Source organism: Hylobates moloch, unplaced genomic scaffold (genome assembly GCF_009828535.3).
Source record: "Hylobates moloch isolate HMO894 unplaced genomic scaffold, HMol_V3 SCAFFOLD_15, whole genome shotgun sequence".
In the NCBI taxonomy this organism is placed as follows: Eukaryota; Metazoa; Chordata; class Mammalia; order Primates; family Hylobatidae; genus Hylobates; species Hylobates moloch.
In genome coordinates this window covers 70450411-70474558 of record NW_026652290.1, presented here as the reverse complement: position 1 = coordinate 70474558, position 24148 = coordinate 70450411, and the positions used below count along the sequence as shown (strand labels likewise).

Sequence of the window (24148 nt, the reverse complement as noted above, 5' to 3'; positions counted from 1 at the left end):
AGAGGGAGCGGGCGGGAGTGGGGAGGGAGGAGTGCGGAGGGCGGAGGGCGTGCGGGAGGGAGTCCGGGAGTGCGTGTGCGGGGTGTGTGTGTGTGTGTGTGTGTGTGTGTGTGTGTGCGCGCGCGCGCGCGCCCGCCCCGCGCGCTCCTCTCCCCGCCCCTCGCCCCATCCCTGCGAGCGCCCTCCTCTCCTCCTCCCCCCGCCCCCCGCGCTCCCGCCCAGCCCCCGGAATCAGTGCAGCTGTTGCCGTGCAGGCTGCGGATTCCTCCAGTCCCTCCCTCGGCCGCCTCTCCTCCCGGAGCGAGCGCGCAGCCCTGCGCAGCAGCGCCCACTGGTCCCGTCCTGTGAGCCCCGGCCCCAGCCGCGGACAGACCCGCGGAGTCGCCTCCCGGCCCACCCGCCCGGCCGCCGAGGAGCGGGAGGAGGACGGGACCCCGGCGCCCCCACCCCATCCCCTGGAGGTAGGTAGGGGGCCCGAGGCAAGGAGATGCCAACTCACTGGGGCTGCCTCCCGATCGGGCTCCGCGGCGGCGGACGGGCGGGAGGAGGGGCGCGGGCCCAGGGCCGGAGGACGCCACTGCCCGCCTGCCCTGCGCCCGGGGAGCTGCGTGGGGGCAGGGAGGCTGCAGAGCCCGGGCGGGGGCGGCGCGGGGAGCCCGGGTCGCGGGTGCTCATTGGTACTCGGATGATGCGGGACGAGGGGCGGCAGGCTCTGCGGTGAGGCGGCAGCAGACCCGCCGTGCGCACAGCTGCCGTGCGGCCCCAGCCCCGGCGCGGCGATTCCTCCTCCCTGCCTCCGCCGCCGCCTCCCTGCCTCCGCCGCCGCCTCCCTGCAGCCGGGCGCGGCGGCCCCTGACGCGGAGGCTCCCGGCGCGGAGGTGGGTGCGGAGCGGGCAGCCGGAGGGTCTATTTTCAGGTGCCCTCCCTGTGGCCCCGCGGGTGGGGAGCGGGGGCGGCGGTGACAGGGCCGGGCTCTGCGCGTAGCGGTGCAGGGGATGCGGCCAGGCGTGGTCCCGGCTGCGCCGCCCTGCAGCTGAGCCGGAGGCGGCGGCCCCGCGCCGCCACCCGCGCTCGCTACCCTCCTGCGCCCGCCCCCCCCCCCCCGCCCTTTCTGCCGTCCCCACTCTCCCAGGGCTGGGCGTGAGCCGCCTCCGGGCGCCGAGCCGCCGCTGCGCCCGCCCTTCAGCTCCTGCCACCCTCTCTTCAACAGGTTTGTCTCAGCGCGGGGACCCTCCGGGCCTGCTTTGGGTAGGTGGCCTGGCTCGTCATCACCCCCCACACCACGCCCACGGCCGTCTTTTAGGGGGCGCCTTCTCTTTGTTTTTGTGATAGGAAAGGTGCCAACTGCTGCCATCAGATGGGGAGGGGGTGGGGATCAGAACGCAAACCTCTGTCCGTTATTTTTCCAATCGAAAGCCAGGCCAGATAGTAAGTGAGGACAGGGTGCGTGTGGGGGTGCTTCGGCGGAGCAGAAAATTGAATTCGGTGGGGTTTATTTGGGCGGGGATGTGGTTTTTTTGGCAAGATGGATGGCTCACGGTGCCCTCGCCGTGATGCAGCACAATGCAGCAGTATCGCAGCTTCCTTGGTTCTCGCTGGCGGGGCTTGGCACGGCCGTTCGGCGCCTGCGGCCCCCGCCCGGCCCCACCCAGGCCCGGGGCTGCCCTTAGCCGAGGCCTGGAGCTGCTGCTACCTTGTCCTGCAGCTGCTGCTGGATGTGGCGTCAGGAGGACCAGGTCACCTAGGTGTGAGCAGGGGAGAGTCTTTTCTTTTGGGATGATCCTTCCTGCACCTCTTGTTGGACTGCGCTCTGCTGGAGGGGCGCCCTGCAGCACCAGTGCAGGCAGAGGGGAGCCGGCCTGCGGATGCGGATCGGAATCTGATCTGCGACCAGGGGACCTGAGCCATAGGGAGGGGCTGCAGGAGGGACTAGGCCCAGTGGTGTGCGGAGGCAATGTTGCAGTGTGGGGAGTCGCAGCGTTTTTCTGTGGATCATCCATAATCTGTAACCACAACCCAGCTATGCATTAATTTCTTTCTACGTGAAAAGTTGGTGTTTATTAATTGGACCTTCACAACTGTGACATTACAGTACCTCGTCTGTCTTCGGTTGATACCAAGTGTGCATTTTTTCTGTAGGAAACCATTTTTAAATGAAATGATTAATGTATTTTAGTTTTTATGTCACTAAGACATCTATAAGTATATTAAAATTCAGTAGGTTGTTTTAAAAGGAATTTATATGTTTTTTAATGGATAGTAAATGATTCCTTTAGCCTGTATTTGTTTTGTTTTCATCGTTTGCTTTTTCTAAGTCAAGTACAATGGCATTATTTGGATGCTTTATTAAGGATTATTAGGTGTATGAGTGTCATGATGGAGGGTAAATTGGTATTCAGATTTCTGTTGATTCAGATAGCCGAGTTAAGTGTCCAGGCGTAACTAATGGGATTATGACAGTAACTGACTGCATTTGTGTTTGTTTATATGTATTTTTTGTATACATATTTTTCAAAGCTGTGATTGGGGAGAGGGTGGAGAAGGGCAGACTGGCATCTAGTCAGAATGAGATGGTTCCCAGTGTTCTCATGTTTAGTCTCGGCCGGGACACAGGGAATTTCCCTCCTAAATGCCATCTCTATAATTCATTTATTCAGTGTGGGATGGCAAATGGGATGTATTTCAAATGTCAACCCAGGCTTTCCTAAAATGTGTAGGTGAAAAAGGAAATTTCAGTATGCTAGTTGGAAGGGAAGGTCAGTGTTTGCAAGCCAAGGGCGTGCCTGCTTGTATTTTTAAATATTTCTAATGAATCCAAGTTAGTGGCTTTTGATTTCATGTGGCTCTGCAGAATAGAACTGCATGTACATTGTGTGGTGTATGTGCATTATTTTGAGTTTCTCTAATAGAGAGCCATTAAAATATGGGACTTTTTGTGCTGGTTGTATAAAATTGTGTTGCGTACAGATTTTTATGAATGTTGTTCCCATGGATCATCCAGACGTTTTGGATTTACTTTGTTGTAAGAAATATCCTGTGTTGATGTCACAGGAGGTTTAGCTGTTCTGACTTACACACCAGGTGCAGAATTCTGTTGGGTTAAGCTCTTTGTAACTCTGTCATTGCTGGAGTGACCAAAACCTTCTTCTAAGAGAAGTATTGGGCGGTGTAGGAACTGCTGTCACTAGGTCGTCTCCCACAGTTGAGGTTTTCTGTGAAGAACTTCTCTTGGGCAAGACTAGTAACAAATATCTGTGATGTTGTAGAGCAAATGAGAAGACCTCCCTCTACTTGTGACACATCCTGAGCAGAGGCTTGGCATTGGCAGAGTTTCCTGGAAGGGTTTGTAGAGTGGTTGCTTTGTCTTGATGTTTGAATGTATGACTTTACATGTGGAAGTACTATTTCGACGTGGAGGGATTTTACTACTACTAAACATAGACATGATTAGTGGAAATCATTCAGTGTGGATTTTGTCGAAATAATTTTAAGCTTTTCTTTTTAATAGCATATTCTTGTAGAACATATTAAAGCCTAATTTTTTTTTACGTGCAATGACGTGATGCTCCTTTAATTATGTTGCACCGTAACCAGTATCTTCATTATAATTGGGATTTATTTAATGGTAGCCCTGGTTTCTTTCACTTCATTATTGGGAATGCAAACCATTCTTCCATAAGGAAGGGGCTAACTACCCCTGTTAGAAGAATGAACTTTGTACAAAGGTCTGTGAAAGTGAGTAAAGCATCTCATGGGTTTTTCTTGTAAGCTTTCAGTCTTTGCTTTTTCTCAGGGCATCTTTTCTTTGCAAAAGACCTAGTTTAGTACTCTAATTTTTCTGGTAGCACTTGTAATTATATTTAAATTTTTATTGTGTGGTAATAACAGCATCAATTTTTTTTCTACTCAGTGGTTAAAGGAAATTACACCAATTAGATATACCTGTGTTTCTATTTTTAAACATCTCTGGAGAAGGCATTTTCATAATGTCCTTTGCTATCATAGTGAGGTTCACGGATCTTCAACATTGGAATCGCCTGGAAGCTTGTTACAAATGCAGATTCTTAGGCCCCACTCTGAACTCAGCCAGTCGGAATCAGCATTTTAACAAGACCTTTAAGTGAGTTATATGCACATTAAATGAAGAAACTATTCTGTTCCTTCAGCAAAGGGACCTCAGTATCAAAAGTTTCCTTCTTGAGTTTTCCTTTCTTTTGCTGAAGTATCAGCACATTTTTTTTCTTGATGGTGGTGACAAAAGTGAGGCTCTCACTGTAAATTATTTGTTTAATACAAAATTATTTTATAAAGCTGTTCTTTAATTCTTGGTGGAAGAGTCCTATATACCATGGTTTATTTAGATTAATCAGTGTTTTAGGTTGTTTTGTAAAACACCTCTAAAGTTGAAAAACAGTTTTTTCCCCTCTGGAAGAAGAAAACGTTGGTTTTGAGACGTCAGAGCTGGAGCCTAGGAAGCTAACCCCCGAGCAAACGGTCCCCTCTCCTCCCTCTGCTCTGGCATCTTGATGTCTGTCATCTGATATAGTCAATGTCCTGCCCTCTCATCCAGTCTTTTCTTAGAGTTGTTTTTTGAATCAAGTAATTGGTAGGTACAAAATAATGTTCCTAAAATATATGTTAAAGAATCGTAAACCAGCTGGGTGCAGTGGCTCACGCCTGTAATCCCAGCACTTTGGGATGCCGAGGGGGGCGGATCACTTGAGGTCAGGAGTTCAAGACCAGCCTGGCCAACATGGTGAAACCCCATTTCTACTAAAAATGCAAAAATTATCTGGGCATGGTGGCAGGCGCCTGTAATTCCCAGCTACTCGGGAGGCTGAGGCAACAGAATCAGTTGAACTGGGGAGGCAGAGGTTGCAGTGAGCCGAGATTGCGCCACTGAATTCCAACCTGGGTGACAGAGTGAGACTCTGTCTCAAAAAAATAAAAAGAATCATAAACCAATGGACACTCAGGCAGCCACCAGCTAGTTCAGGAAGAGCCTTATACATTCAGAGCCCACCTCCATCATCCCATCTGAAACTATCCCTATCTTTGATTTTGTGCTTGTCATTCCCTTCTCTATGGTTTATCCTTTTTAAAAAATCTTGATTGTGTATGATTTTGAACTTTATATCAGTAAAATTATACTTTATGTATTCTTCTGACTCACATATTTAGATTAACATTCTATTCCCAAGGTTTATCCATTTCAGGGCTGTATTTCATTCAGTTTCACCTGCTGTATAGTATTCTACCGTGATTTATTTATTCATTGTACTCTAGATGGAGATTTGGATTGATTCCAGTTTTTTTGCTATTGTGAAAGGGTTGCTGTGAGTGGTTTTTGTACACGGCTCTTGGTACATATGTGGAGGCACACACACCCATTTGCTGTCTCTAGGGAATGAAATTTTCTGTATCATAGGGCATGTGCATCATCAGCCTTAGTAGAGAATGTAGAACTGTTTTTTACAAAGTGATTTTGTTGATCGTGTTCCCACTAGCCATAAGTGTTACAGTTGTTCCACAGCCTTGCCAGTGCTTCACATACCAGGCTTGAAAATCTTGTCCAGTGAAACGTTATCTCACTGTGATTTTTATTTACAGTTTCTCTGATTATTGAGGTTGAATGTCTGTTTACATTATTAACCATTTGGGTTCTTCCTTTTGTGAAGTACCTGTTCAGTCTTTTACCCACTTATCTTATTGATTTGTAGTTCTATATGTAGATTACTACTAATCCTTTGTGGATTACATGTCTTGCAACAATTACTTCTCAGCTTGTGTTTTTTTTCTTAACTCGAATTTGTGATTTCTTTTGATGATCCGTTATTTGTAATTTAGCAGAGTCATAATCAGTATTTTGTCCTTTACAGTTTGTGAGGATAATTTTGTTATTGCAGAAAAGTTTTCCTTTGTTTGGAAAGAGCATTCATTTTGGAGTCAAATGGGTTCTGGGCCCAAATCCTAATGGTGTTGTATACTAGCCTTATGGCTACCACTAGGTACTGGCCTTGAGCTAGTTAGTTACTCAAGACCACAATTTCCTCATTGGAAAAATTGAAATCATATTAGTTTCTCTTAGTTATGAGACAGCAGTGTACAGTTCCAGGCACATAGTACCTATTTAGTTGGTAACAATTCTTTCCTTTCTATTGGGACTGCCTAAGCACTATGACCCACTGATCCCTTTTGGTATGCTTTGCAAAAACTACCTAAACATTTTTATGTCAGGAGAGCTATTAAATGGCTTATTCTAACTTCTATTTTTTAAAAGGCTGCATTACCAATGGCATTTATATATTGATTAATACAGTCTGAAGAGACCACTTACTAGAAACCCTTGTCAGTTTAGGTTCCGGTTCTCGAAAGTGATATAATTACATTTATTTGTACACAGTACTTTTGACCATTAAGCATTTATAGTATTAATGATCTCCCTTTGCTGCTACTCTGAGATTACTTTGTAATATTGTTTTTTATTTAATGAATAATTATTGGATACATTATCTTGCCAGGACTTGAAGTTGTTAGGTTTTGTGGACTGGCTTAAAGTTGAATAAGAATTAGTTCCTGAATCAAAGGACTGTATACTCTAGTATATGGAATATATTTTATGTACCATACACAGAAGGTAAAATACCTTTTACAGGCTGGATGTGTGGCTTTGGCAAACCTTTAACCCTCTGGTCTCAGATTTAATTTTATAAAATGGAAGACTTAGATGAAATTATAGTAGGGGTTAAAACATGGCACATGGCATCACTCGCTTCTGTTCCTGGCAGACCTCAAAAATCAGTAATGGTACTCTTTTTCCACTGAGCTGAGATAGTCTCAGTCATATTCTTGACATGGTGTTCTAGGCAGTAACTACCACTCGATTAAATCTGGCATTCAGTTTTTAAGCTCCTGTACGCTTCTAAATTCTGTGATTATAAGATACTTGAGAAACTCTTCACCTTGGCAGTGTTCAGAATACAGTGAGACAGGAAGAAACTAGAAGCAAGGAGACAGGAGAGAGGTGACTGGGGGTCCGGAAGTAAAGGGAGCAAGTGACAGTGGTGGCCAAAGGAACAAGGTGAGGAGAGATGGGAAAATGGTTGTGAAGGCCCAATCCAAGCTGTTTGTAGGGTGGGTGGATGGGAGGATGGATGGGAGGTGGACCTAGTAGGTGAGGAGCTAAGCTAAGGTGATAAAGATTCCAAATTTCAATAATGACAATGAGCATGTTTGGTGATGATGACAAATAGCCAAGTCAAGTGCATGATTGGTTATTTGATTGGGAAGAGTATCAGTTTTGCTTTAAACATGTTTGAGTTTGAGGTTCCAGCACAACCCTCAGTGGAGTTGGAGAGAGGTCATGGCTAGAGAGGCTGATGGGAGGCTTTGGATGGAGGGGCCCTGGGTCCCAAGCTTCAGGCTCTTTAGTTACACAACCCACCCACCTTGCTCACACACTAAGTGACCTTGGGCAAACTGCCTAGACTTCTTTGTGTCCCTCAACATCTTCATCTGTAAAATAGTCGTAATGAGAATACCTACCACATAGGATTATTAAAGCCAAATGAGGTAATTCAGCGCTCATCACAATAAATTTTAATGATTATAAAATGTGGAATTTTTGCTTAGTTTGACTTAATATTATGCTTTCTTTCAAATAAGCAGTTTGATTTGTTTAGAAAAGGTACATTCTAGCAAATAACAATCATTTAGATAAATAATGCTAAGTTCCATCTATATTAAACATGTTCCTATACATCATGTCAAAATAATAGGAAAGGAAAATCTGATTTATATATATGTATTTTTTAAACAAACAGTAAAATGCTAAAGCCTTAGTAGCTAAGGAAAGAATATGAGTTTATAAAAGAAGAAATCAAGGAGGTCAATAACTGTAAGTTCAAATTTACCAGTGTATGAAATACAGACTAAAATAATCAATTAATTTTTCCACTTAATGGATAGATGATATGCTCTGGGCTGCTGTGAGATGGGAGCTCTGCATCACCTGTTGAGAGCATATTTTGATTAATACAAACTTAGAGGAAAACAGTTGGGTTATATATATGTAACAGAAGCCGTAAATGCTTATACCTCTTGAACTGAAATCTCACACGTAGCTTGGTAGCCTAAAAAAACAATTAAAAATAAGGACAAGTTTTTAAACAAGGATTTTCTTGGCAACATTAATAGAGAAAAGGGGAAATGTTTTTTAATGGAGCATAATCAAATAAATTATGGCGCAACTGTAGGGTAGAATTCAATGTAGTGCTTAAAATAATGGTTTGGAAGAATATTACTGAGATGGGAAGATGCTGATAATACAGGGGTTAGTGGAAATATCTGGATGCAAAACTGTATAGTGTACTATAATCCTAGTTTTACTGTATTAAGTAAAAGACTGGAAGGAAATACGTTAAAATGTTAATGGTTTGCTTTGGATGGTAGGTTGGTGGGTGATTTCCTCTCTTGTATGAAAGGAAATTCCCATGACTTAATGTTTCTCTTTTTGAGTTTTGAAATATTTCACGATAGAGAAGAGTACAGTAAATAATATAATAGATGACCATGAGGACCATTCTTTTTGGTTTGTTTGAGGAACTTTTTTTTGTTTTATTTTGTTTTGTTTGAGACAGAGTCTTATTCTGTTGCCCAGGCTGGAGTGCAGTGGCACGAACATGGCTCACTGCAGCCTTGACCTCCTGGGTTCAAGCGATCCTCCTGCCTCAGCCTCCCAAGTAGTTGCAGGCGTGTACCACCACACAGGGCTAATTTTTAAAACTTAAATTTTTTTATAGAGATGGGGTTTCACCGTGTTGCCCACGCTGGTCTTGAACTGCTGAGCTCAAGTGATCTGCCTGTCTTGGCCTCCCAAAGTGTTGGGATTACAAATGTGAGCCACCGTGCCCAGCCTTGGGCACCATTTTTTAATAATCAAAAAAGCAATCAATACTTTAAAAATTCTAATTTTTAAAAAGGAAAGAAAAAAGTAAATCTGTCCAATTGTAGATCATTATTAAGAAATAGTTTTAAATCCAGCGATTGTTGTATCTGTCCTTCTTTGCAGTTTTCCAAGAGCAGTGATACAATGTGTAAGTTAGCATCTTAAGGGTATAGGTGTGAGATAAATTAGTGTATTCAAGTGTATTAATTCTCTACAGTAACCTAGGCAGCTTAAAAAGAGCAGAGGACCAGGGTTCTTTGGTATTTCCAATCTCCACACTTGAGTGCAGAGCAGTGGAATTCCATGGCGTGCATGTTCTCACTCGTGGAAACCTAAACACTGCTGCTGGAGCTAGTTTGTAACCATTAGACCATCATGTTTCATTGGAATTGGTCAGAAATGAAGATAAAATTCCAAGTGAGCATTTTAAAATAAAAATCACTTCAGATTTAGATTTACTTTCAGTGAATGGTTGTAGGCTAAGATTGAGAGGAACTAATTTTAATATTCTTCCTTTTTTTGTATGAAAAGAAATTCTTGTGCAATGTTATATTTTTGTATATATACATATATGATGCATACATATCATGTTTATCTCATATATATGTATATCTCACACACATAGGAGAGAGATGTGTGTGTTTGATTGTGTAATCTCTACCATGAAGGGAGGCACAGGGCTATTTTAAAACTTTTTAAATGGGGAATTTTATAGAGACAGTATTTTGAAAATGAGTCCCATGAATGAGTCAAGTTGTCCTTAGCCAGTGGAGGAGATGTTTGGGAGGGAATAGTACTTTCTGTTTTATGGTCCAAGTCTCTAAGTGTGTTGGTACTTTGTAAAATGTAGCTTACAAAAATTAATGAATTTCCATTAATTTTGTATTTTTTCTGTCATCAGCTTTAACTGAGTGGTTGTTTGAAGAAGCTTTCAGGATTAATTGTGCTTTGACATATGAAAATAAGATGTTATCAAGATTGCTTTAAAACTGACCCTTGTTTATAGGAGTCATACTTCCATTCTTAAGAAACTCTCAACTGTGAGAGTATACATCTGAGTGATTTTTAGAACCATTTTAATATCTCTGCTCTAGAATCGAGAATGCCCTGTTAGTTCTGATCTTTAATATACAAATTTGAAACCACTAGTTAGGCAGTAAAATATGTATGAGAACATAACTATAGATTTTTACCCAATAGATCAATTAGTATGAAATTTAGAATGATATATAAGTACAACAGAATTTATTCCTTTGAGGTATGTGTGTTCAATGTGTAATCTGTGTAATTAAGTATGTTTATTCTTAGAAAGTTCATGAGCCTATTAACGGTGGTTATCTTGGATAATGGAATTGCAGAAGATTTCATCTCTGTATATTTCTCTTTGTATATTCTAAGTTTTGGGAAATAATAAATTCTTGCTCTTTATCAAAAATATCCTAACAGTTCAGACCAAACCTCATTTTAGCTGGATACAAACTAATCAAATGATTAATCAGCTACATATACTTTCTGCTGTTCAATTTTTTTCTACCAAGCTTACAGAAAAGCAGTATTAATAATGAAGATATAAAGAACACTGAAATTTTTAAAAGATCTTTTCATTCCTTGTTTAAATGTTCATTTTTGTTACAGCCTTGGCAGTTCATTACTTCTGCAGAGTGTGGGAAAAGCTGTAGGAACTGGGCCGCGAGAGCGCCTGACAGAAACATTGTCCAGAAGGAATCAGCCACTAATGGCCACTGCCTTTGGCTCTGGGTGAAGTTTCGTTTCCCTTCAGTACTCTTGGGTGGCTGTTTCAGGGATACATTTTGTTCTAGTGTGTTTGCCTCAAGGCCAAGTATAAATGTTGAAGGGCTGCACATTTTTCTGGAATGTTCTTCACCAGCTGTAAAGTCTTGGGCTAGGATAGGGATAGGGCATTTTTTGGGGGGTGGAGGCTTTTTTCTCTTTATCTTATTTACTTGAATGGGAAGGAAAACCTAGATTCTTCCTTAAAACAATGTTATTTATTTTGATCTCTGGTGTTTAAACATTTTCCATGGCATTTTGAAACCTGTAAATATAGGAGTGCTTTTCTGTTGTTGTTGTTGGAGACGAAGTCTTCCTCTTGTCCGCCAGGCTGGATTGCAATGGCGCGATCTCGGCTCACTGCAACCTCCGCCTCCCGGGTTCAAGCGAGTCTCCTGCCTCAGCCTCCCGAGTAGCTGGCACCTGCCACCATGCCCAGCTAATTTTTGTATTTTTAGTAGAGATGGGTTTCACCATGTTGGCCAGACTGGTCTCGAACTCCTGACCTCAATTGATCCACCCTCCTCAGCCTCCCAAAGTTCGGGATTACAGGCGTGAGCCACTGCACCTGGCCAGGAGTGTTTTTATAGTGATTACAATAGTCTTAAAAATTAAAGTATTCTTTGTATTTTTACCACTTTAGAATCCCTGATTTTTTTTTGCAGTGTCTGCTAATACACATAGTATATGTGGTGTTTTGAATGGCTTATGAAGAATATATACCATCATAAAGGCATAAGTTAGTGTGAAATCATCATAACAAAAATACAAAAGTATTTTTAAGGTATCTTTTTATTACTCAAATAATAGATGTTTATTTTAGATCATATGGAAACTAAAGATGAATACAAAGAAGAAAATTAAAATCACTAGATACTACATGACCCCAGAAACATACGGTTAATATTTTAGTGTTTCTCAGCTGGGTGCGGTGGCTCACGCCTCTAATCCCAGCACTTTGGGAGGCCGAGGTGGGTGGATCATGAGGTCAGGAGTTTGAGACAAGCCTGGCCAGCATAGTGAAACCTTGTCTCTACTAAAAATACAAAAATTAGCTGGGTGTGGTGGTGGGCGCCCCTAGTCCCAGCTACTTGTGAGGCTGAGGCAGGAGAATCGCTTGAACCCAGGAGGTGGAGGTTGCAGTGAGCTGAGGCCGCACCATTGCACTCCAGCCTGGGTGACAGAGTGAGACTCTGTCTCAAAAAAAAAAAAAAAAAAAAAAAAGTGTGTGTGTGTGTGTGTGTGTGTGTGTGTATATTTATTTATTTATTTATTTATTTATTTATTTATTTATTTATTGTAGTGTTTCTCTTTTAAGCCTTTTTTTGTCTGTGCATATTTCTTCATCTCACAAATATATATTAAGGGCCAATCCTCAAATCTTAAACTGAAGATGTAGAGTTTTGACAGTCTGTATAGTGACATGATGATGTTCAGCACTCTTGCAGCTTATGCATGTTGCATAGCAAAACATAAAATCTAATGACTGGTCTATAGTTAAAGCTATAGCATGAACACTATCTGTTGCCCTGAGCTGTTTTAGGGGTGGGATGTTAAAGAAGAATGGAAAGGAAGAAAGAATTCAAAAATTTCTTTATTATAGCTATTTCTCTTTTCTGAATAATGTCTTTTTACAATGGAAAAATACCAGAAATAAAGTTCTCATTAGATAATGTGCTTTCTGTTTTGTTCTGAAGGGAATTCCCATCACAGTTGCATTAATTCCCCTGAGAGACATCTCCATACGCTTCGGACAACATCTGATTTTACTTTTGTCTTCTGATTTCAGAGTCTTTGAAACAGCTATCCCATAATGTGTTGCAGTGGAATGGATGTGGTTATTATAATCTTGGTTTTAAGTGTAGTAAATTTTACTGGGCTGGATTTGGTTGTAACTGATGAAAGCATATACTAGAGCTCAGCTTTCTTGGGGTCTTTGTATTAGCTGGATTCTTTAAAATTCTATCTTGGGATTTAGGATCGTTTCAAGAAGAAAAAGCGTTATTTATATTTGATTATGCAAGCCAGTTCTTTAAGCCTTTAGGACATCAGATGGATGGAGGTGACTTGCCGGCCTTTGTTGCCTTAACTCTAGTATTCGGCTTCTTTCTGAGGAAGGTGCCAAAATGGCTTCTGCGTCTGCTGAAGGAAAAGAGGGAGTGGGAAGAGGGGAGAAATATTTCATTGGAAGGTAAAAAAAGCTCTTTCCAGCAATTTCCTTTAGAAACTTGGGGGTTGCTGTTAGTCTCGTTTGGGTAATGGGCCCCAAGGAAAAGTGACAAATGGCCTTCTTCTGGGGTTTAAACACTAAAGGTCAGTGTTGGCCCTTTTCACAGTTAAGAGGGAAAAATCTGAGCTAGGCTAGGTGGACTTTCTCCAACTAAGGGATTCTTCTGAAACTCCTAACCTGATGGGAATCATTTTGTTTGCAGGTGGCCAAAGCCCATCAAGGGAAATGCTTGATGGTTACTGTGCCTGAGCTGCCTGAAGCCTGGTGTAGGAGTCTCAACTTGATCTTGAAGCAGCTGCAAATATTAGGTCTTGACACTTGGGATGGCAACAAGACCAGGCAGTGCCCAGAGTGGTCCCAGTGGCCTAGGTTAGAGGAGGGTAGGGGGCTGGAATGTGGCCTTAGCCGGTCCTCTGAGCAGATGAGAATACCTGTCACTATTTTGGGAGATGAGTTGTGGTCAGAGATATCAGTCAGGTGACTTCTCTGAGAGGGGCCTGGTCCTTCTCACAGCAAGGTTGACAAGTCTTTGCTGCCAGTTGTCCCTAAATACCCAATTTATCTCCTGGGGTGGAGTTGGGGAAGTGCCTCTAGCCTGGAGCAAAGAGATTTGCCTGCCATTTCGGAAGGAAAGAAACCAGCACACATCCTGTGTTTCATTCTCTGTTTTAAAGGTAGGTTTTTGTCTGTTTGCTTGTTTTTAAATCAACACCCACTGCTAAAGGAAATCCCGAGTTTCCCTGATAATCAGGATGATTTCTTATTTTGAAAGGCCTATTTTGCCTTCGAAGTGTGTGTTTCTGACATAGGTTTCATCCTAGTTCTAGAAATCTTGCTTAATTCATAAAAGGTAAAAGTTTAATTAGAGAGAAGGCTGATGTATTGTCTTGTTTCAAAGGGAGACTATTCTTGTCTGTCAGTGGAATTTTTTATATATATTTTTCTGGCTGTGAAGAAATATTTTATTGGTATATGTGTACATGCATTTTTTATTCTTAATTATAGTATGTATTTCCACTGGACTCCACTCTTGTTAAAGGAAACTTTGTTCACATGAAATAAACATATCTTTGGTGAGTCATACTTGAGAACTGCTTCTTAGTCTCCTCAACTTTTAAAGTCAGTGGTATTTCATGTAAAGAGTATATCGGTAGCTGGCCTATCTCTGGAATGTTGTGCAGCTGTGCAGAACATGAGGCTCAAATGTGCTAATTAAATATGTTTTTTAGCAAGAATGGAATGTAGCAGCATTTGAATGGCTTCAAAAAACATTCCATTTTGTTTTTGAAGAGGGCTTTTTTTGTTTTTGCCAAATATTAACAATTAGAGAGTACACTGACTTTTAGAGGATGTATTGCTATGTTAAATTGTTCTGTTCACCTGAACAGGGTGGCATGTGCCTGTAATCCTAGCCACTTGAGAGGCTGACGTGGGAGGATCGCTTGAGCCCAGGGCTTCAAGACTAGCCTGTGCAGAGTAGAAAGAACCTGTCTCAAACCCCACACTGTTCTTTTTGCGGAGTTAATGGGGCTCATTAAATACTGAGATTATCCTTTAGAACAAGCTTGTCCAACCTACGGCCTTTGAATGTGGCCCAACACAAATTTGTAAACTTTCTTAAAACATTATGAGATTTTTTTTTGTGATACTTATAGCTCATTAGCTGTCATTACTGTTTTATTTTATGTGTGGCCCAAGACACGAATTCTTCTTCCTGTGTGGCCCAGGGATGCCAAAAGATTAGACACCCCTGCTTTAGAATGTACTCAATTAATAATCTTCAAAATGTAGAGGTTGGGTGGGGCGGCTCATGCCTGTAATCCCAGCACTTTTGGAGGCCAAGGTGGGAAAATTGCTTGAGCCCAGGAGTTTGAGACCAGCTTGGGCAACATGGTGAGACCTGGTCTCTACAAAAACAAACAAAAAGAACAGAATGTAGGCAGTGGTGGCATAACTAAGGTTCTAAGGTTTACCATCTTTTGTTGATCTTGCTCATTTCCCTTGGTATCAGTTCTCCTTCCTTACTTGGTGAGTGCTTAACCTTTCTTTGGGCAGTAAGGCATGACATTTCTCCCCAGTTTGAGCAGTTTTCTGATACATGTTTTTTGGCTGAGTGTGAGTTGTATCTTTTGGACTAAGCTCCATTCACTCAGATGGTGGTCTGATTTTTTTTTTTCAGTCAGGCATTGTGCGAAGTGACTTGATGGGAATAAATGGCAGGTTGGTTGTGTAATGCGGCAACATCTTACTTGGTTGTCTTTAGAGATAAGTGGGACGTGATTCCAGCAAGGCTGTGCATCAAATGTTGGAATGTGTTGGAGAACTGCCAAGAGGTTGGGAGCAAGCTGTGTGACAAGCACTAATGCAGCCTTGGCCTGCCTTAAAATAGCTGCAGGTTAACAAATATCTTGAAACTTGGCATTTCTTTTGAGCAAAATTGCTCCTCTGAATGTGTTACCAAGAGGTGCTTTCCTCTTTTTTATCGATGTTTATTTTTTTTGCTGTTCCAACTGTCTTAAAACATATTATGAGCATATGAAGAAGATAATTCTCTATAACATCTTATCTTGAATGATTTTACTGGACTAATTATTAGCACGTTATTGGAAACTTCACTTGTAGTTCTTCTGCCCTGCTCACCCAACTCACTGCAGAATATATAGTGTTTGTAGTTTGAATAAAAACTGGGGCCCTGAAGATTTTTTTTTTTTTTTTTTTTTTGAGACTGAGTCTCGCTGTGTCGACCAGGCCAGAGTGCAGTGGCGCGATCTTGGCTCACTGCAAGCTCTGCCTCCGGGGTTCACACCATTCTCTTGCCTCAGCCTCCTGAGTAGCTAGGACTACAGGCACCCACCATCACGCCCGGCTAATTTTTTGTATTTTTACTAGAGACGGGGTTTCACCATGTTAGCCAGGATGGTCTCGATCTCTTGACTTCGTAATCCGCCCACCTGGGCCTCCCAAAGTGCTGGGATTACAGGCATGAGCCACTGTGCCCGGCCTGAAGATTTTTTTTTTTAAGTCCTATATTTTATGTTTGGTAGGCTTTTGGAAAGGAATTATTGATGTTTGAACACTAACACATTAGAGAGGCAGAGTCAGAGACATTGGTTAGTTTCCTATGGAATCTTGTCTTAGCTGATTCACTTTTAGACAGAATGCTTAGTAAGTTCATTGGTAGTTTGTCTGCAGTACTTAGTTCTTGTTTGTAATTAATTTACTGTCTAACTGTAGTCTCTCAATTTTTTTCAATAGAAAGGCTTGTTTTTTGTTTTTGTTTTTGTTTTGAGACGGAGTCTCGCTCTGTCGCCCAGGCTGGAGTGCAGTGGCACGATTTCTGCTCACTGCAAGCTCCGCCTCCCGGGTTCATGCCCTTCTCCTGCCTCAGCCTCCCGAGTAGCTGGGACTACAGGCGCCCGCCACCACGCCCGGCTAATTTTTTGTATTTTTAGTAGAGACAGGGTTTCACCGTGTTAGCCAGGATGATCTCAGACGATCTCCTAACCTAGTGATCCGCCCGCCTCAGCCTCCCAAAGTGGCTGGGATTACAGGCGTGAGCCACCGTGCCCGGCCCAAAGGCTTGTTTTTTAAGTCAGAGTGGTAAAAACAGGGGGGGTTGGGAGTGGTCTTTGGAATGGGTCCTGTACAGACTTGAGCCTGATGGTGATGTGATCAAGGTTGCAGGGGGTGTGGGTACCCGGGTGGGGCTGGGGCTGCCTGTGGGACTAATCTAAACAGCCAATTAGTTTGGGTGCTCTGAAGATGACATTTTAAAAAATGCAGTATTTGGGTTAATGAGTGGAAGTAAACTAGGAATTTCCAGGATTTATATATTAAATAGCAGATGAAAACAGTGAGTTATATGTTAAATAGTAGATGGAAACAGTGAGTTAACTTTATTTTGAGAGGCTTAAATACACACCAAGTTTCTGTACTAAAAGATTTCCTAAAAGATATTAACAGATATGTTAATTATCCCATGACTTAAAGTCCTTTAGACGTTTAGATTGAGACTAATTGTGATAATTTCATAGCTCTGTAGTGTATCCTGAAAATGGCTTTGTTTCTTTTGTTTCACTGTCTTCATATGCATAAGTCTTGAATTTTGCTTTGTCACTTTCTGTATTTTACATGTATTTTAGAGGTCCTCTCCTTGTATAGAAACATTATTTCTGGTTCTATGTAAGTGCCTTATACAGAGATTTATAATTTGTAATTAGTATACTTTTTGGTCAATAGAATTGAGGTTATTTGGGGTATGTTTTTAGAATATGTTAAAACCCATATTTTGTGTTTTTATAACATAGAAAAATATTTCTTGGAAAATGCGTGTGTGGGCAGCTTCTTTTAGATGTATTGATCTTTTCACTTTTAGATGGCAAATGAATTCTATATGGCATTGTTGCCATTTTGGAAAATGTCTTTATTGAGCCTATGACTTCTAAAGTATCAAAATTCTGTTTTTGCTTTTCCCTTTTATTGGACATCTCCAGTTGTTTTTTTATTTTTTTTTAAACACACACACACACACACACACACACACACACACACATCCTTGGATAACTGAACTGGTAAATTGAATTGAGGAGAGGTGAACTACAGGCCACCATTTCCTTTTTACTTAGCATACCATTATCTGATCCCCTCATGTGAAAATATATTTTGGATAGTTTTCACCTCCCACCATCTATTAATTTAGAGTGTGTATTCCTTTAACCTTGCAAGAGAATTCAGTCATTCATTATACGATAAGCAGGCAAAAAGTTAAATACTGAAATGTTCCTTTTCTGGATTATCGTCTGAATTAGAAAAACATTCATTTTAAATTTTACACATGCATATGGGATGTTATCTCTCCTCGTCTGTATGCCTTGTACTGGCACAAGCTTATAGGACTAGGAACAAATAAGCTTAGCATTTAAAATATTCCAGACATAAAAAATTTGTGGAATTTGCTTATATCTACTGGGGGATGCACACTCAGACAGACCCAGGGTTTTAATTGGCTCCTTCTGCAGTGTGAAGGCAGATGGAAACATTGGAGTCTGCTGCAGATGGCAGCGGGGTGGACAGGTGAGGCCCACATAGAAGTTCATACCACTGGTAGGTGGAGTAATGAGTTGGTGTATGAAATGCTAGCCATTTTAGATGTTTCTACAGCTGTTGTTGGCTAGCTGAAAATAAATTGAACTTGCTGAACTGGTAAAAGTTTTGCTGTCTGAATAGGCTTAGATAAAATAGTGCTTCAGATGCCTATAAAGATGTCTATTGTAACATTACTATGATTTTTTTAAGTGGTGATAACCTAAATGTCCATCATTGGTAAGTTACAGGGTGGACTATATATTCTGGAGGCAATACAGTGTGTAGTTAAAAGTGCTGACCGTGGAGCTGTGGTGCCTGGGTCTAAAACCTGATTTCACCATGGGCCCACTTTGTGACCCTGAGCAAGTCATTAACCCTTCTCGGTTTCACTTTCCTTATCAGTAAGATCAGGATAATCATAGTACAGACCATATAGGGTTGGTTGGATTAAATAAGTTATAGGTAAAGCAGTTAGACTAGTGCCTGGAAATATGTAAGTATTATTTATTTACTATATTAATAAAAACTTTAATATTATTATGGAAAACCTTCTAATAACATGGGAGGGTTTTTAACATAGGCAGAAAAAACAGAACACAAGATTATATAAATGGAATTACCATAACTATGTAGAAAAATATACAAAAGGGATAAGGAAATACTACAAATATTAAGGTTTTTGGGGGAGGGGAGAATGGATGAGATTCCTTGTGATTTTTGCTTTTGTCTCAGAGCTGTTTTGTATTTTCTGCTGTTCTACAGTAAGCATATGTTACTTCTATAATTTGAAAAAGTAAACTTTGTTTTGAGAAGTGGATGTAGGCTGGGTGCAGTGGCTCCTGCCTGTAATCCCAGCACTTTGGGAGGCCAAGGCGGGTAGATTGCCTTCAGGTCAGGAGTTCGAGACCAACCTGGCCACATGGTGAAAATACAAAAACACAAAAAATTATAAAAATATAAAATTATAAAAATACTAAAAATACAAAAAATTAACCGGGCGTGCTGGCACGTGCCTATAATCCCAGCTACTCAGGAGGCCGAGGCAGGAGAATCTCTTGAACCCAGGAGGCAGAGGTTGGTATTGAGCTGAGATCGCGCCACTGCACTCCAGCCTGGGTGACAAGAGCGAAACTCCGTCTCAAAAAGAAAAAGAAAAGTGGATGTATCCCTTGCAAACAATTAGTTTGTCAATTATAAGAACAGCTTATTCTTTAAAAGCTTAGGGCCTTCCATTTGGCAACAGTTTGTCTCCTTTTGATTCTACAATATTTTCACATTCTTACAGAAGCTAATGGGAAATGCTGGATTAGACCACATTATTTATGCTGTTATCTCTGTTTAGAAACTTTTAATGATGACAGATATGCAGTCCCTTCTCTGTGGTCACATGGGAGAATTACTCTTGCCTGCTCCCCTTGCATTTTGGTGGCGTGTTTGACTAGTTCTGAGGAATGGCCTGTGTCCAGCCTATAGCCAGAGTCCTTGAGTGAGAATGGCAGAGCCTCCTGCTACCATGTGACAGGCATGTAACGTGAGTGGGAAACATGCTTCTGTGAGTTTGAGCCACAGAAAGGCATTCTTACAGAGTGCCTTGGAGTAATGAAACTCAAAGCTATTTTTTAAATTCATCATTTAGTATTTTCCACTAATTCAGACTGATTGTATAGTGAAAAGAATACAGCCATCAGTAAGTCACGTGACCGTTATTAACAGTATGAATTTAGACAAATTATGTAATAGAGTTTTAGTTTTCTTGTGTCAAAGGCCTCACCTCCACAAACGACAAACAAACAAACCTTTTGATGACTTCAAATTAGTCCATACCAGAGTGTTTAGTTTTAACTCACTGCTCTTTAGTGCTTGAAATGAGATTCTTTAGACCAAAGTGGCCTTCTTAAAGGTTCACTCTTGTATGCTTATTCCACATTTCTCTATATATTTATTTTGTCACTTCTGGTCACTATATGTAGGTTTATTTAAGAAAAATTCCCTTCCATAGTTTATCAGGCAGGTTAGGCTGGTGCTGCAGTAACAAAGATCTCCAGAATCTCAGTGGCTCAAACTCACAGGTGCATATTTTCCACTCATGTTACTTGTCCGTCACATGGTGTCAGGGTGCTCTGTGCCATCCTCACTCAAGGACTGTGGGCTGATGGGCTAGACACAGGCCATTGATCAGAATAATCAAATGCCCCGCCCAAATGCTAGGGTAGCAGGTAAGAGTAATCCTCCCAGGTAGCCACAAAGAGAAGAGACTGGGTATGTGTGATCATTAAAAGTTTCTAACTAAACATAGATAACAGAGTAGGTAATGTCGTCTAATCCGGCATTTCCCATCATCTTCTTTGAAGCACCAGTTTTGCAGTATGTTAACATCTGCTGTTTATAAAGGGCATCTCCTGTTCAAGTAAATATGGAGAATGCTGGGCTTAGTAACATGTACTAGGCCTCTTTAGTGAAGGATGTCTCAGAGCTGTTGTATCCTAACAGGCATTCTGGAGGTGGAGAGTAACATACGATGTTTCCCAGACTTACCTGACCTTTGAATTATTTTCCTACTTTTCATAGCCTCCCTTGGATGCAGGGTTTCGTTGAATATGCTTTGGGATATCCTAATTTGTCTGATTTGTTCTCATACAAAGCAAGTATTTGGAATTGCATTTTAATTAATACTTGCATTGGGAAGAAGCTTTGTTTTTATCGTTTGTTAAAAGAGTTGACTATTTGAAGAGAGATTTCTTCCATTGCAAATCAAATTGCAGGCAGTGTTTTTAAAAATTAGTTATTACTGGTTACATGCCTGTGTTGAATCCGTAGGACTTTTTCTTCATTTAGTTGCCTTTGTGTTCTAAACTTACCATTGAAAAGAGAAAGGTAAATAAGCTTTGACCACATATCTTAGCGGTTATAAAAAAATTAAATTGGTTTGGACAGATGGTCCTAACACACTGAGTTTTTTTTTTATTGGCTTCAGTGTTTTTCTTGGTTCTCTTTGACTTTCTATAACAAGTTTTCTAGAAGTTTTGAAATGAGATACTACTGAAATGAGGGCTCTGATAAGAAACAGAGAGAGAACTTTTGTCAAGAGGTATTAAATATTTCTCTACCAGAAGACTTTGGATTTAAACACAACATTTGTTGCCAGGGATTTTATGCCTCCATATCTAACAAATCTTAGTATGGAAGTTTTTACTTAAATGTGGCGTAAACTTCATGTAATAAACTTTAGGTAAGAAGGAGCGCCCCCCCCAACCCCCATTTTGTAACTGTACATAGGTAACACTTTATAAGACTAAACTCTGTAACTCCCCAGACTTTCGGATTTGTGGCATTACCTTTTTTTTTTTTAAGTTAATGAATTCGCTTTCTATTAGAAATCATGTGAAATCCAGGCCAAGAATTCTTTTCTCATTTTCTGTTTTGTTTGCTTTTTTCCTTTGTGAGTAAACAGGTGTGAAGGACAGTTGCTGTTTCGTGACAGGAAACACACTTTTAAAGCTGTCAGTTACCTCACAGCCCCATCCTACCCTTTTCCTGCTGCCATTACGATTAAGACTGACTGGTAGACTGGGCGCGGTGGCTCATGCCTGTAATCCCAGCACTTTGGGAGGCTGAGGTGGGCGGATCACGAGGTCAGGAGTTCGAGACCAGCCTGGCCAATATGGTGAAACCCCGTGTCTATTAAAAATACAAAAATTAGCTGGTATGGTGGCAGGTGCCTGTTATCAAAGCTACTCTGGAGGCTGAGGCTGTAGAATCGCTTGAACTCAGGAGGCAGAGGTTGCAGTGAGCCAAGATCATGCCACTGCACTCCAGCCTGGGCGACAGAGTAAGAGTCCATCTCAAAAAAAAAAAAAAAAAAAAAAAAGGACTGGTAGTAGACTTTGCTTTTTAAAGGTGACTTGGGAGGATTTGAGGCAGAGAAAACCTTCTTCAGAGCCACAGTTCCCAGTCTTATCCTTTTTGTTGATACCAGTATCGCTGTGGAAAAAGCATTCATGACCCATCACAAAAACATAACATTAAAAAAACATTCTTCACGTGGTCTGAGGCTGACAGGAATCAGGCTTAATGTATCCAGGGATATGACAAACGTGGGAACCTGCACCAATCGCCACAGAGCTGCCCGATCCTGGTCCCAGGGCCCTTGTCCGTGGCAGGTCTTCCCGGGGAAGATATTTCACTCTTATGAGAATGCTCGTGTTTCATGCCCTCAGATGCTTGTGTCAGGTTCCAGTGATGGTAGCCTTGGAGTAAGTCTGCCTTTGAGAGAGGATTGTTTTTTCCACACTCTTCAAGGACCTGTAGTGGGTCCCATGCTGGGCCACCCCCGGACCAGCTGAAATGTTGGGGAGTTTCGTGGAAGAGCAGTGTTTTCACATTACAGGGTGCAGCTCACCGTCAGAAAGATTGTAGAGGATCATAGAATTGGAAGCTTTGGGTCTGGGCCGAACCCTGTAGATCTTAGTACATCCACATGATTGTATCAAAGAAGAGTCCAGAGCTCAGAGAGGCTAGATGCAGTCACACAACTTCACACAAGACTAAGGGCTGAAACTATCGCTGTTAACAGATATGTGGAAATACTTGGTGTCCTTGCAACTATTTCCAGTGTGCTGAACCTTGAAAGGCATCTTACTTCTGCTTATTGGAACCACTTGGGATGCATTTTAAAGTTACATAAATGAGTAAGCCTACAAGTTTATGCTCATGTTTACTGTTTTTGTGTTGTCAAACTATTAGTAGCATGAATGGTTAAACATTTGCTGGGAAAATAGAAAGTGTTCTGAAAATACACAATACCAAAGATAAAAAAAGATGTATGTATGTATATGTGAGTGTGTGTGTATATGTATGTATGTGTGTGTATATATATATATATGTTTTATTACTAGGGAAAGGAGGAAAGCCCATTGTGTATGGAATTAAAAGCCAGAACCTACTGCATGTCCACCTTTGTTTTAATGAAAATAACAAACAACTGAGTATCCTGGCTGCCTGGCCAGGCTGAAGGAAGGTAAAGGTTGTTTTAAAATAGAAGAAGATCTGGTTAAATATTTGACCAGATACTTTGATAAGTTGAAATGTTTAAACATTTTCAGGCCCAGGGATGTCAGTGAAGGCTGACTGCAGAGTCTTCTCTGCCTGCTCATGACTTGTGCTGTGTATAGCAATGATTTAAAGGCGAATAAAGTATAGTTATAGAAAACATGACCGTTACCACTGCCTCCCCCTCAAGTTGGTTTGTAACCATGTAAGAAATCTAAGGTATGATTGGTAAAATTAAAAAAATAAATCCCATTGTTCCAATCCTCTTCTGTGGAAGGTAGGACTTGGGAGGGAGTATTTTACAGTGGTGAGATTCTGTTTCTTGGAGCCACACTGCCTAGTTGGAACTCTGCTTCTACTGGTTACTGACTGTGGTCTTTGGTAGGTGAACACATAATTTATTGTCCAAACTAGGTAATTTATGAGAATGAAAGGAGACACTTTTAATAGTTGTAGCAGTACAGCAGGCATAAACTAGGAAGGTCTGAGGCAAACCAGGTAACATGGTCACTCTAGTCTTAACCAAGTTACCTAATCTTGTTGTCTTGGTTTCTTCACATTGTGAAATGGACATGACTCACTTCCTAGGGTATTAAGATTAAATGCAATAAAACATGTAAAGTTTTGCAGTGTTGTTTGGCACATAACTATTCAATAGTTGTAGCTATTTAAAAAATTATTTAGGATACTTAATTCATGTAATAACCATTTAAGCATTCAGTTCGCTTTCTATTGTCTTTATATTATTTCTCCCAAACAAATTTTGCTTTTTTTTTTTTTTTTTCCCAAGAGGCAAGGTCTCACTGTGTTGCCTAGGCTGGCCTCTAACTCCTATGCTCAAGTGATCTTCCTGCTTCAGCGTTCCAAGCAAACTTTGCTTTTAATAACATTAATATTTACTAATGGCTTATTCCATTTATGGCACCTGCTCAAACTTAATTGCTTGCTTTATCTGAGCCCTTTCCTCAGATAAAGGCTCAGAAGGTAAAATTGACTTTTACTTTTTCAGCTACCTGTATATCTGGCACTTAATTATATAGCACCTG

General features: G+C 41.3%; 1 protein-coding gene across 2 annotated transcripts in view; it reads left to right on the top strand.

The window, feature by feature from the left end:
- Positions 1 to 240: 240 nt before the first annotated feature.
- The window catches only part of SPTBN1 (spectrin beta, non-erythrocytic 1), a 220518-nt gene continuing 196610 nt past the window's right edge, over positions 241 to 24148 (top strand). The window contains exon 1 of one of the 2 annotated variants that reach the window (XM_032177256.2): positions 241 to 461. The gene's annotated coding sequence lies outside the window, so the exon portion shown is untranslated. Of the gene's footprint in view, positions 462 to 1103; positions 1211 to 24148 lie in introns of those variants that run through there. The other variant, XM_032177257.2, reaches the window with a different exon arrangement.